General features: G+C 36.1%; 1 pseudogene; it reads right to left on the bottom strand.

Annotated features, from left to right (window-relative positions):
- Window positions 1-11,563: 11,563 nt before the first annotated feature.
- Window positions 11,564-11,653, bottom strand: LOC123607823 (annotated as a pseudogene).
- Between the last annotated feature and the right edge of the window lie 2,811 nt (window positions 11,654-14,464).

The following is a 14,464-nucleotide window of genomic DNA, read 5'->3' as shown; positions in this document are numbered from 1 at the left end:
ATTCCTGCTTCCTATTTTCAGAAGAGAGAAAAGCAAACTTAGTAACAGGCAACATCCCAATAGGTGATAAGAAAAAAATCATCAAATTACAAGTTTGGCAGAGAAGAACATTTCCCAATCAATTTAAATGGGGCTGAGTTAGAAAACTATTTATGTTTTTAAAACATTTCTAACTTTTTGGGGCGCCTGGGTGGCTCAGTCAATTAAGTGTCTGACTTCAGTTCAGGTCATGATCTGGCAGTCTGTGAGTTTGAGCCCTGCATTGGGCTCTGTGTTGACAGCTCAGAGCCTGGAGCCTACTTCGGATTCTGTGTCCCCTCTCTCTCTGCCCTTCTCTCACTCATGCTCTGTCTCTCTCAAAAATAAATGAACATTTAAATTTTTTTTAAATTTCTAACTTTTTGAGATTATCAAAGTGAATTTTGTTCCTTAGTGTATTCAAGAGTATGTAAATGCATTAAAATTTTAAAATTATTATTGGTTTTAATAATAGCTTTCTTGAGATATAGCTCACAAACCATAGAATTCACCTATTTAATATTTACAATTAAATGATTTTTGACATATTCACAATGGTGTGCAACCTTCACTACCACCAATTTTAAAACATTTTCATCACTCTTTCTCCCAAAACTCATACCTATTAGCAGTCACTCCCTTCTCCTGGATCTTCTCGCCCAGCCCCAGGCTGGGATTTGTCTATTATGGACATTTCCTATAACTAGAGTCATACAACATGATCTTTCGTGATTGGCTTCTTTCCTGCAGCATAAATAACATTTCCAAGGTTCTTCTATGTTGAAGGATGTATCAGAACTTCATTCCTCTTTATTGTGAAAAAGTAGTTAATTGTAGAGATATACCACATTTTATCATTTCGTGAGTTAATGCACATTTTGGTTCTTTCTAGTTTTTGGCTATCATGAATAATGCTGCTATGTACATTCATGTACAAACTTTTGTATGACATATGTTTTCACTTCTCTTAGGTATGGAATTGCTAGGTCATATGTAATTATGTTAAATCCTATGTTATTGCTATCGTAGTTGGTAATAGGATAGAAAAAAGTTCAAAGTTGGGAACCTGTATAAGGTGGGTGGAAATACTTCTAGTGTCAATGATGCCTGTAAATGCACAAATGGTTGCACACACGGTGATAGATAAAGAGACAGAGCTCATGATATGTGAAGGGAAATTCTGGAACTGAAATTATTTCTGCTGGGTAAATCTTAACCTCAGCATCAGTAGACAGAGGTTTTTTGATTTATTTTTTTTTTTTTAATTTTATTTCCTTTAGGAGCACAGGAAAAGTTTAAGGCCTGTATGTCCACATAAGCATAGGGAAAATGTCAAGGTTCATTTTAAAAAGCAATTAAGTTCATTCATTTATTCATTCATTCACTCATTTATATATTCATGAGCACCTATTGTATGGCAAGTCCTTTTTTACGTGATTGGGAGACATCACTGAGCACGGCGGACAAGAATGCCTGCCCGTGTGGAGCTTACATCCTAGCAGGGACTGCAAATAGGTGTTATGCATGCATCCTTCCAAAACGGTGGCTTGGACAAACAACATAGTTTATGCAAATCAGTAAAAACAAACAAACACCTTTAATCAAATATTCAGCTGTATATTAAATTAAAATTAAAAGTGTGCCATTCATATGATGTTTCCTTGCTCTTCTATTCCATTTCTCAGCAATGTTTGCTTCTTTATATTTTATGTGCCTTAATAAGTGTGAACCATTATTCCTTGATTCTAGGAAGTCACGAATTATAAAATATACCATTCAAATACTAATTACTTTAGCCAAAAATACTTCAATAAAAGAGACAGGACCAGAGTAAATGTCCACACTGATCCCAAGACACACTTCAAGGGAAAAATGCACTTAGAATTTAATAAATGGTATATGTGTAACCTGAAAACACTGATGTTCTTCACCTTTATTCTATATAGTATAGGAAAGGCTGTTCCCTTGCTACAGTCATTCCAAACTCTTTCTCTATATTTCATTGTTGATTACCTCAAGCAATCTCAGCCTCCCATCTGTTAGTAAAGACATAGTTAAAGCTTACTGGCCACTTTCTACTGGAAGCAATGGCTTTCCAATTGTCATGTTAGGCTGACAGCTAGGGTCTATTGACTTCCTCTAGAAATCACTTTTTTTTTTTATCTCATTGGTTTTCTGGGGCTCAGTGTCCTAATGTGCTATCTCTTAGAAGTCTAGGGGGGCAGTTATTACTACTTTGTAATGTAGTTTAAGAATCTCCTTTGATTCAACTTTATTATATTGAGGCCTAGAAAAAGAAGTCTAAATTGTAGTCTGCTTTTAAAGTATGAATTTTCTTAACTTCCATATACAAAGTTTTATATTTGTTTTAAAAAACAGAGAATGGAATCATGTAACTTATTCTGCTCCAATGCACATATATATGTGAATATTTTGTGTAGCAAAATATTATGATCAATTACTTTATTCATTTTACTAGGTTGTATAGTGTTTTATTGTATGAATATGTAAAACATTAAGTAATAAATACTTAGGTTGTTTCTATTTTATTATTATTATAATATTGCTACAAATAAAGACATAGGTGTGTGTCTTTGTACTCTAATGTGAGTATATAAGTTGGATAAATAAATATATTTGTTTGTTAAATGAACCCCTAGAGCTGGATCTGTTCGGTCAATGAATACAGATATTTTAAATTTTGATATTTTTCGCTAAACTATTTCCCATATAACTCTGATGGCAATTCCAAAGTCCTTGGGTGGAAGTCATGGCTGATATTGCCACTTGCTTTGAAATATTTGTCAGGGACAAGACATAAGGTGAAAAAAAATGTTTAAATTTGCTTTCTTGGAATAGTAGTATATTGATGAAAAATCATGGTGAATGAGATAACTTTGGTTTAGTGATTTGGGACATCCAAAAAAAAAAAAAAAAAAAAGCATTCCATTGGTATAGGTTCCCATGTGTCTATATCTCTAAGACTAAAGAAATGTTATTGTCATGGAGAAGTATTTGATAGAGATGGATAATATCCAAATGGTGATTTGGGGCATGCCAATAGCCATCATGAATAAAGATTGAGAGGTCACATTTTAGCCACATTCCCGCTTATTGGACCTATTTTTATTGCGTTTGCTGTGATTGTATACTACTACAAAACTTATTGCTAATTCCATCTTTTTCTATTTTCAAGTAATGCTCTAAACATGCAGATAATGGCAAAAAATCAGCTTGACGGAGATGTCTGTGCTTTTGCAGTGCAGCATATGCATCAAGCTGACTGCTGAATTATTTCATGATAAGATAATTTTCCTTCAAGTCTTAATACCACAGAGGTCACGTGGTCTGGTGAAATTCATGAGGGAACTGTCACTTTCAGGCTCCTAATATCAGTCACTCTTCGATCTATATTTGGTTTATGGATTCAGGAAAGTGTGATAGCAGTTATTAGCCGCTCTCGGAAAGTTCTCTTGCAAGAGAGATTTATTTCCTGATTAATGATGGAAATTATCCAGTATTAATTTCAGTTTTTGATATCAACAATTTCATGTTAACATCATTCTTGCTATGTTCACCTTTCAAATTACTGTGATCATTCTAATGATTAAAAAGCTATTATTTGATTTAGGTTCACTCTGCAATTACCAGCTGTAGCATTTCTGACATTTCTTACTAAATTTGGGTAAGTGAGGTTGTACCTCAACTAACAAAAGATTATCCTATGGAAGCTTTTTTTACATGCATTTAAGTAAATTAAAGCATAGAAAACTCAGGAATTAGTATTAGTCATAAATGTTATCCTATCCAAACATAATTTCTGACAGGAGCAGTGGAATTTGTTTTATTGCTTTTTATGCATGAAATTAGGACACCTTATGCAATCTTTTATTTGTAGTCATAGGTTTCTTAACATTTATTTTACAACAACACCAACTTGCCTGTTCCATTACTCTATTTCCTATGGTACATTGTTAGGCTGTTCAACTTTCATAGTTCATATTATCCATTATGATTAGAACTAGAGCTTTTAATTACAGCCTAAGAAAAGTATTCTCAACCAGTTCCCACAGAATGTAGTAATCACCTTAAGGGTTCTTCCTTTTGGGGGTGCCTGGGTGACTTAGTCGGTTGAGTGACCAACTCTTGATTTTGGCCCAGATCACTGATCTCCTGGTTCATGGGATGGAACCCCACATCAGGCTCCACAGTGAGCATGGAGTCTTCTTGGGATTCTCTCTCTCTCTCTCTCTCTCTCTCTGCCTTCTCCCATGCTCTCTCAAAAAAAAAATACATAAACTTAAAATGAAAATAAAAAAGAAACAAATTCTTCCTTTTGGACATGTTCTAATGAAGTAAATCAATGAAAACAGTAAATAATTTAAAAACTAGAAAGTACCATAGAAGATTTCATAGTCCCTTTGCTTAGTAAATTCTGTAAGTGTGAGTGACAATGTTTGTGAAAACTCTTGAAGTATCTTTACTTACTGCATTTCATGTTTATATTCTATTGCCAGTCCTTTTTTTTTTTTTTGTCAATACCCTAAATTCTTCTCCAATAAAGGATCTCTTTTCTATTGGTCATTTTGTTAGGGCAAATTCCAGTTAAAAATGATTTTTGTTTCAGAAATCTAAGGACTACAAATAATAAGACTACTTTTTATGAATATCCTTGTCATTTGCACTTTACCAAAATTTTAATATTGGCATTTCTTTTGGATTTTCATATTCTAATTTTAATTCATTAAATAAACCATCTATAGTGAATCTTCAACATGGGAACATCTGGGTTAACTTGGATAGTTACTTTTATTACATATTGCATAATCATTGAATTGAGAATTTAGAGTTTACTTTATCAAGTTCCTTTGAGTATGAGTCTTGTGATTAGATGTCCTTAAAGAAGCAAGAAACTAGAGAAGAAACTGTAACTGCATTGAAATCAGGAGTAGAAAATATATTTTGGGTAATTTGTTATCTAAGTGTATTTCTGCATGACAGCAAATGAGCATGTCCTCAATAATTATCCTTGGTTTTACTCAGTAGTATCAGTGCCATTGGTTGATAACCCCTGAAATATTCTCTGAATATTACATGAGAAGTCGTTACTTGATAAGAACTGGTCTATCTATGGAGACACTGTATCAAAAAACCTTCACTTAAAAAACAAACAAACAAACTTATCTCAAAGAGAATTTTCCATTCATGAGCAGTAAAGCAAAGGTCGAACTTATACTCTGTCTTATTTGAATAAACTTTTAATCCCCATATAGATTTAAAAAGAAAGTGAAAATAGCCATTTAGATCACACCATAGAGGACAATTTAGAAAAAAATGCTTATTTAGTAAAGACATTTCATATTCAGAATTCTCTTTAGAGTTGATTGATTTCTAAAGTCCAGATCCAGAAGACATTATCCATCCTCTTACATTACGCTCAGTTTATTGACTCAAAAGAATGGAATTGGAAATGATTACAAAAGGTTCATAAACTTTAATAGATGACAAGCTGGGTTAGCTACTTAGTGTTAGAAGCAACCCTGAGAATCAGTTTCCAGCTTCTTAGTCAAGTGTTCTATTACAAATGCTGCTTTGACGCTTTCTAACCTTCCTCTCACATAAACCTCCCTGGTTTGTTTCACACAGTCCCCTGAATCTCCCTTTGCTTTTGTGTTTTATCCATAAGCATCTATCATTAGAAAATACATTGAATATTAAATTCCTCATGATGCTAGTAAGGTCATTTCTTTCCTTTTTGAAACACTTTACAAAGATTGACAATTAATATAAACTCAAATATCTTATCTTCCTTTTATTTTATGATCCTGAACTTGCTTCACATTGCTTTTTCTTTTAGGGATTTTGAAATAAATATAGGAATGTTATTTAATAACGCTGAGTATAAAATATTTCACTCTTCTCTTTTTCTTCGTAAAATATGTGTAATACAGGTAACAGCCCCACATGTATGTTTATGGTAACAGAGACTAGATTACATATAATGTATTTTTACTTAATCTCTAGAGTATACTCTGGTTTATAGATTTTCTTTTTAATTTTGCTGTTTTCTCTTGACAAGATGTCACAGATTTTGATTTATTTTAAATAAGTCTCATTTCCTTCTACCAACATTTTCACTTAGTCCATACTTTGTGCTTTTTCAGAGAAGCACTCTACCTAGAAAGCATTCCTTCTACTTTATATAAATCCAGTGTTCTTGTCAATTGCCGCATTAACCTTTACAGAAAACATACTATCACAGACTCCTCTGGTGACTCTTTCCTCCGCTCACCCTTCCCTCAGAACCTAGGCGTTCAATTCATGCTCTGTTACTTTGTACAGCTGGTAATGCTGCTCTACACGTATATTTTTCATTTAGATCGTATGAACATCTTACATGGCTTCCATCTCCGACTATATTATAAACTTTTTTTGAAGGTTTATTTATTTTTGAGGGGGGGAGGGGCAGAGAGAGAGGGAGACAGAGGATATGAAGCAGGCTGCACGCTGATAGCAGAGAGCCCCATGTGGGGCTCAGACTCACAAACCCCAAGATCATGACCTGAGTCCAATGGAGAGCTCATGTCCTGAGCTGAGGTTGGACACTTAACCTACTGAGCCACACAGACACTCCTAGATTTTAAACTTTAGATCGAATAGTCACATCGCCACATTAGTTTCTCTATGTCCTTTCTCCACATCCACCCTCCTGTTCCTTGTTTCATTACTCAGACATTTGACTTTTCAGTTTATTGAAATGTAACTAGGATTTTCTCATTGTAGATCACTGTAGTTTATTATTCCAGCTGACAACGAAAGCCAGTTCCAGATTTGGGATAAATTGCCTAGACTAGAAAAGTAACCATAGCGATGAACTAAAACGAATTATATAAAATACCAATAAAAAAATACAGAAACCACATACCTCTCTTTCCCTGATAGACAAAAAGACGCTACAGATTCTTATTTTTTAAGAAAACGTATATTACAAGAGCAGTTAATCTCTGTTTTAAATGTATGGTGTTATTTCATTGTATATATTCGGCGTCACTAGAATCACTGCAGAAATAGAAAAGGCAACCTGCAGTGCTGGCTCATCAGAGCACAGACAACCTCAGCCACAGGGCCTGGCCCTCGTGTCGCAGACGTTTCATGTGGGTGACGCTGTGAGGAGGCGTCCGGTGCCGTTTGCGGCTGTGCTGGGCCCACGTGCCTTCCTCTGTAACGCGCTCAGTTTCATCAGCCTCTCGCCAACCTCAAAAAAGTTGCCCACTCATTAAAAGAAAAGTTACAGTTGTCACAAGGCAAGTTTTAAATATTTTATATTTTATTAGATTTTACCACATTGATTTGCTCTTAAAGGCAGTAGTGAATATTCCTAGGTACTATTAAGTCAGCTGTAGTCTATTAAACAGCTTGTGGGTACAATTGGTCCAGGTTTGAGACTAATTTTTCCTGACATCAGCAACTGAATGGTAAGATAATAATGAAGAGAGATTTTTAAATGTTACCTAACTTACAGTCTAATGGTGTAACCACACTGTTTACTACATGTTTTATTTATTAAAATAATTTTTATGCATTTTATTGAACAATTAACAGCACATGTTCTGTGTAGGAGGATCTATTTGCTTGTGTGTGCTTGGAAAATGTTAACATTTAAAATTTAGTATTAATGTTCCTACGGCATGCATTAAATTGGACCCTTGCTAATGCTCTAAATAACAGCGCAGAAGATATTGAAAATAATTAAAAGCTAAATGTAGAATCAAAAAAATTGTCTTTATTTTTTTATTTTGTGTTATCTGACAAAATGACAAAGATATGTGTGAGGAATAAATCCTTATGGCTATTGATTTTTACTTAATTAAAAGGAAATCATTTTATTTAATTTTTATTTCTTTAAAGTTTATTTATTTATATTTGAGAGGGAGAGAGAGAGAGTAGGGGAGGGGACGAGAGAGAGAGGGTGAGAGAAAGAGAATCCCAAGCAGGCTCTGCACTGTCCACGCAGAGTCTGACACAGGGCTCGAACTCATAAACTGTGAGATCTTGACCGGAGCTGAGTCCAGAGTCAGAGCTTAACTGACTGAGCCACCCAGGCACCCCAGGAAATCATTTAAATCAAAACTATTTAAATGAATTTTACTCTACAGTCACATTTTTATTTCTCTACCTCATTTGTAACAAATGTTCCAAAGAGGTGTATACTGTTTGAATCTTAAAAGATGTATATTTACACATAGGGAACATAAGAAAAGGAGTACAAACAAGAAAAGACCTAAGAGTTATACTAGACTATATGATTAGATTTCCTATTAATTATGGTAGGAAAAGGTTGGTGTTAGGTTATATAGTTAATTAAAACTTTTACAACAAACAGTTTTTCTCATCTTCAATGTCCAGTGCTAATGATGATAACTTTGTTCCATATAAAATGTAGTTGTTGTTACATTTGAAATACGTATTTTAAAATGTTGTCATCTTAAAACACTATTAAAATAAGTTATTTTCACATAGGATTTGGGAATTAGGAGGGCACTGGTGAAATAAATCCTAGCATATATAGAGCAAAATTTCCCTAGAGAGCCAAATAAATCTTCCAAAAAGATGTCACACTCTCATTGTTGTCTCCACTTTCTGGATTTTCTCTCATCTAAAAATCCCTACAGAGAAAGTCAGGAAGGTCAGCCGGCAGATATTCCAGTAATTCCTCTTCCTGTCTTTACCTCTTTCCCTGCTGATGAAACAGTCATGCAGGAGATATTGTGCCTTCACTGTCTCGCCGTCCTTGGTGCTGGTTCGGGTGGAAGAGAATGTTGTGCTCAGTGTATGCAAATGGAAGCTAAATTCATTTTATTTGCAGGTCAGGTGAAAACGGCCTTTGAATTAGGCCAACATAAGACAGAGATGACTTTCTGACAGAACTTCTTCATTTGTGCTCTTTGAGAGATATTGCTTTGCAAAAGATGCAGAAATGACACCAATAGACCAATAGATGGGACTCCAGAAACCATTTGAAACTTCTTTTTTATGAACACTGACTGCCTTTTGATCATTTAGAAGTGTATCTTCAGTCATTATAATAGACCTTAATTATCTGATTATACTGGATTTTCTAATGGTATAAAATAAATTTCTCAGACAATTGACTGGTTGAATCTAAAATACTATAGAAGTCAATTTTGAACACCAGTAATTTAGCAGTAAATCATCCTCTTTATATAAGTCTTAAGTCAATGTACTAAATAATTAGAACTGCTAATATTAAAAAAACACTAATTGGCACTAAAAATTAGATTACAGTGAGTATGAAGATAAACTATTTATAACATTAGCCTTTCACAAGTTTTTAATCTTGAAAAAAATGCTTCAGAATTCTCCATTAAAATCTCATGATTAATGACAAAAGGATTATAGATGGATAACATTACAAAAGGATTAAATCCTTCATTGATATGTAGAACAAATGAAAACCATTGTTTCCATTTCTGTATCCTACACCTAGATAAACATGTGTTTAGGAAAATACACATTTGTTTTACATAGTTAAGAAAAGCCACAAGAAGGGGGCTTGGGTGGCTCAATCAGTTAAGCTCTGACTCTGGACTCAGCTCCGGTCAAGATCTCACAGTTCATGAGTTCAAGCCCTGCATTGGGCTCGGTGTTGACAACGCAGAGCCTGTCTGGGATTCTCTCTCCATCTCTCTCTGCCCCTCCTGCACTCATTCTCTCTCTCTCTCTCTCTCTCTCTCTCTCTCTCTCTCTCTCAATAAATAAATAATAAATAAATAAACTTTAAAAAGAAAAGAAAAGACACAAGAAAGAAAATATTCTGTGAAGTCTGTAACAGTTGTTGATTAAACATAATGGAATAATCCCCTTTTCTTGTAGGTACTACTATCTTAGTGCTTAAGATGTGATCTACAAAGTGACCTGAACCATTGCTCTACATATGAAACATTTCTTGGAGAAATCAAGAAACAACTACTACAAACCTTATATACTTAAGTAGCATTTGGTTTTGGAGTTGGTAATACTTTAGGACAAGATATATGAGAACCAGGAGATACACACACACACACACACACACACACACACACACACAGAGAGAGAGAGAGAGAGAGAGAGAGAGAGAGAGAGAGAAGAAGAAGAAGAAGAGAGGGAGACAGATGGAGAGAGACAGAGAAGGGGAAAGGGAGGGGGAGAGAGCTGGAGAGACAGAGGGGGAAGAGAGATGAGAGGTATTGGAGCTTAATTTCACTTTTTAATCTTGAGGAATTAATATCATCATTTCTCTCAACCTTGTCTATTTTGGCCATTGTTAAACATGTAAGTGACTCATATACTCTCTTTGCCCCCACAATCCTATCACCATACTACTTTGTGTTTTCTTTCTTTTAAAATCTCATATTTCCCTGGCTTTCTCTTTTATTCCACCCTAAAATTGCCCAATTCTTCCTAAGCCCCACTCAGCTTCTACCCCTGTTCCTCCTGAGGTGCTTTGAAACATTGAATAAACACCTAAAGACTTGCTTTTAAAACATTTTACAGTGTGGCTATTTCAGATTTCACTTAAGAAGAATCAGTAAGAGAGAGTTTGTTGCTTTCTTCCTCTAATTCATTTTTTAAATTTGTTTTAATTTTCATTTATTTTTGAGCGAGAGAGAAGCAAAGCATGAGCAGGGGAGGAGCATAGAGAGAGGAGACACAGAATTTGAAGCAGACTCCAGGCTTGGAGCTGTGAGCACACAGCCCGACGTGGGGCTCGAACTCATGAACCTTGAGATCATGACCTGAGCTGAAGTTGGACACTTAACTGACTGAGCTAGTCAGCTGCCCCCTAATCCATTTTCCATATTGCTGCTGCAATATTTCTGAGATGCAAAATAACTTTATTCCTTTGCTTAAAATTGTCAAAGGCTCCCAATATTCATTGAGATAAAACCTAAACTCCTTAATATGACTTTGGAGTCATTTACTCAACAAATACTTATTGAGCACCTACTACGTCTAGTCACTGTTCCTAGTGCTTGAGATACACCAGTGAACAAAACAGGCAAAGATCTCTGCCCTCATGGAGATTACACTTTAGTGGTGGGAGAGAGATAATAAACAATAAATATGATACGTAAGTAACTTATCCGGCATATTAGAAGATGCTAGATGCCATAGGAAGGAAAGTAGATCAGAAATTCTGGGAGTGGCCGAGGCAGGGTGTGTTTCCACGGAATGATCAGGGTCAGCCTTTCGAGATTTGAGTGCATGTCACCACCACATGCACCCTAACTTCCCACCATACCTTACTATCTTCCTTTCCATGAATAGCCCTTCTTCTATCACCTATTAGCACCTTAGTTTGACACAAAATGTCCAATTTTCACAGAAGCCCTTTCTTTGCCCAACCCCTCTCTACTTTCGATTCCCCATTCTGCTATGGCATCATCCCCTCTCCATCCCCTGAGTTCCACTTTCCTCCCAGATAGAATTGGTTGTCCCTCTTCTTTATTAAATCCATCTCACAGGGTTTTTTTTTTTTGCAGTTATTTGTTTGTTTTGTATTTGTTAATTATCATTTTTTTTGCTAGGTTATGCTATACTACACTTGATCTTAGCCAAAAGGCCGAGAAGCGATTAGGTTATGCTATAGCAACAACAACAACAAAAAATCCCTAAATTTTAGTGGTTTCTCACCTACATTTTGGTTGCAGCAAATTCTGAAAAACTGTGGCTCTGATTCCTGAGTTCCCTTCATTCCAGGAGTAACCTACATTTGGGACATGTCTTTTTCATGGCAGAAGGGAAAACGACTGGTCAAAACATTCAGTGTCTCTTAAAACTTCTCATGTATAGCATACATCACTTATGCTCACATCTCAAAGTCAGTGGGGCAGAAAAGATTCCTAGAGAGAGTGTCTCTGCAAGTTTCGTGATGATGGTTGGGCAATGGAATCCTCTTACAAAAGGAGAGTAATTGTGAGCAATACAATCTACCACACTCGTGTATCTCACACAGTGGACTCTGCATACCATGAGTTCAAGTTTTGTGGCTTTCATCAGCAGACGTGTTTCCTACTACACCAATGTAGCTTAACAAAATGTCTGAGTGAAATAAGAAAAAGAGGATGGGAACTAACATCTGGTTAGTGTCATTGTACCAGGCACCAGCACACTTTGTTACCTCTGTGTTACAAACGAGGCAAATGAGATTCCTACCTGAAATAACTTGTGCATGACAACAGTTCTGAAGCAAGAGATATAGCCTCTGTGACTCTAAAGCTGCTTTCTACCTCACCATCCTGCCTTTAGAGACATCTGTAATATACAACTCTTACGCATTCATTTCTTACTATTAAAGCAAAGAGAGAGATACGATAGGGCTACGGATGGTGATTCTATTTCTGCAGAGTATCTTGCATTTGACCTGTTCTTATCATATCTCCCAACATTTTTCTATCTCTGGCATTTGTTACACACCATTTAGAGTTCCATAATAACCCTTTAATTATCCTCCTCTCTCTCTAAGTTCCATTCTATACCTAAATAATGTTCCCAAAGCATGTCTTGTACCATGTCATTCTTCTGTTTGAAAGTGTTTCAAGGTTTCTATTTTTGTATATGTTTATTTATTGATTTTGAGAGAGGCATTGGTGGGCAGGGGAGGGGCAGAGAGAGAATTCCAAGCAGGCTCTGTGCTGTCAGTACAGAGCCCTATGGGAGGCTTGATCCCACAAATAGTGAGATAATGGCCTGAGCCAAATTCAAGAGTCAGACACTTAACCAACTGAGCCACCTAGGTGTCCCTGTTTCAAAGATTCTAATGATCTGTACCACCAACTTGAGTTTGTGCTGTTACCCTACATGGTCTCACTGTTCTTCCTGAAATCCCTCTGCTGAACTAGGGACATCTTTAGGACCTAATCTTCACTTTTCCAAATATAAACTGCTTTCTTTGCTCACTCACTCCACTGGGACTAACCCTCCTCGTGCCTTCATTTATCGAAAAATGTTTTTCAATTTGAAGTCAAATGCTGCTTATTCAATTCATATCACTCAGGTCCCCACCTGATAGAGGTCTCTCCCTCCTGTGTTTCCTTGGAGCTTTGTAGTGATAAGACAACTGAAGTTATTGAGGATGCTGAGAGTGGATGCCGATATGAAAACTATCTTCAGATATTTGGAGGATGCTCACCTGGAAGAAGGATAGGCTTACTCTCTGAAGTTCTAGAGGGAAGAATAGAGACAAGCATAGATGCATTATGGGGGAATAGTTGCAGCCACTTCAGTATTAGCCCCAAGACAGAGTAAGTCTTTCTTCAAAGGAAGTGTTGAAGCAAAATCTGGGTGCCCCATGATTGTGGCTATTGTAGGATTTATGATTCAAACATCATCATTTATATTAGTTTGTGCACAAGGTGTTTTCTCTATTAGACTTTAGTTGTTTAAGAATAAGGACTTTTTTTGGGTGGGGGGAAGCACTAAAGGGGTAAGGGGCATTAAGGAGGACACTGCTAGGGATGAGCAGTGGTGTTATATGTAAGTGATGAATCACTAAATTCCATTCCTGAAGAAACAATATTTTGATTTTAAAAATTTAAAAAGTAATAAATTAGGGGCGCCTGGGTGGCTCAGTCGGCTAAGCGTCTGACTTCAGCTCAGGTCACGATCTCACAGTTTGTGGGTTCGAGCCCCACATCGGGCTTGTGCTGACAGCTCAGAGCCTGGAGCCTGCTTTGGATTCTGTGTCTCCCTCTCTGCCCCTCCCCTGCTTGCACTCTGTCTTTCAAAAATAAACAAACGTTAAAAATTTTTTTTAAAAAAGTAATAAAAGAAAAAAAAAGAAAAAAGCAAGTTGCAGGAGAATGTGTTCGATATGATGCCATTCATTAAAATTTGAACTCTCGCCCCCCCCAAAATGAATAAGGACTTTTGTCTCATTTATATTTGTGTCTCTCATCCTATTTATTGGATTTTCTTTGTTATGCAAAAGGTTACGGGGACATACTGCTAGTATCACATGGTATAGCTATAAAATTAATTTTACTAAGACAAAAACTTTTAAGCAAAAAAGTAGCAGAGTGCATATATTTCTCTAAATTCTCACAACCCCAATAGAAGTGGATTTTAGACTACCCAGTTTGAGTGCAGGCACCCAGCTGAAGGGACTTTAGGGATAGAATGCCTTCTATTCAAGTGTAAATTCCCTGCTAGAGGAATTGGCCTCAGAAAAGAGGAGTCTCTGGATCTCAACCTCTGTTATCAACAGATTCTCCCTGAGCTAATTTCTTGCTAAATTATCAAAAGGGAGGGAATGAGTCACCAGGAACTCACATCTGCTTCTTCTTATGCTTACAATGTCTTTGCCTGAAGACAAGTACTCCCTAACAGGGGTAATAAAAGAGAAGGAAAGTAAATAGATCTCTACCATTTTCATGTATTTATTTGG

This window comes from Leopardus geoffroyi, chromosome A2, assembly GCF_018350155.1.
Source record: "Leopardus geoffroyi isolate Oge1 chromosome A2, O.geoffroyi_Oge1_pat1.0, whole genome shotgun sequence".
NCBI classification, from domain to species: Eukaryota; Metazoa; Chordata; class Mammalia; order Carnivora; family Felidae; genus Leopardus; species Leopardus geoffroyi.
This window is presented reverse-complemented; position numbering and strand designations above follow the sequence as displayed.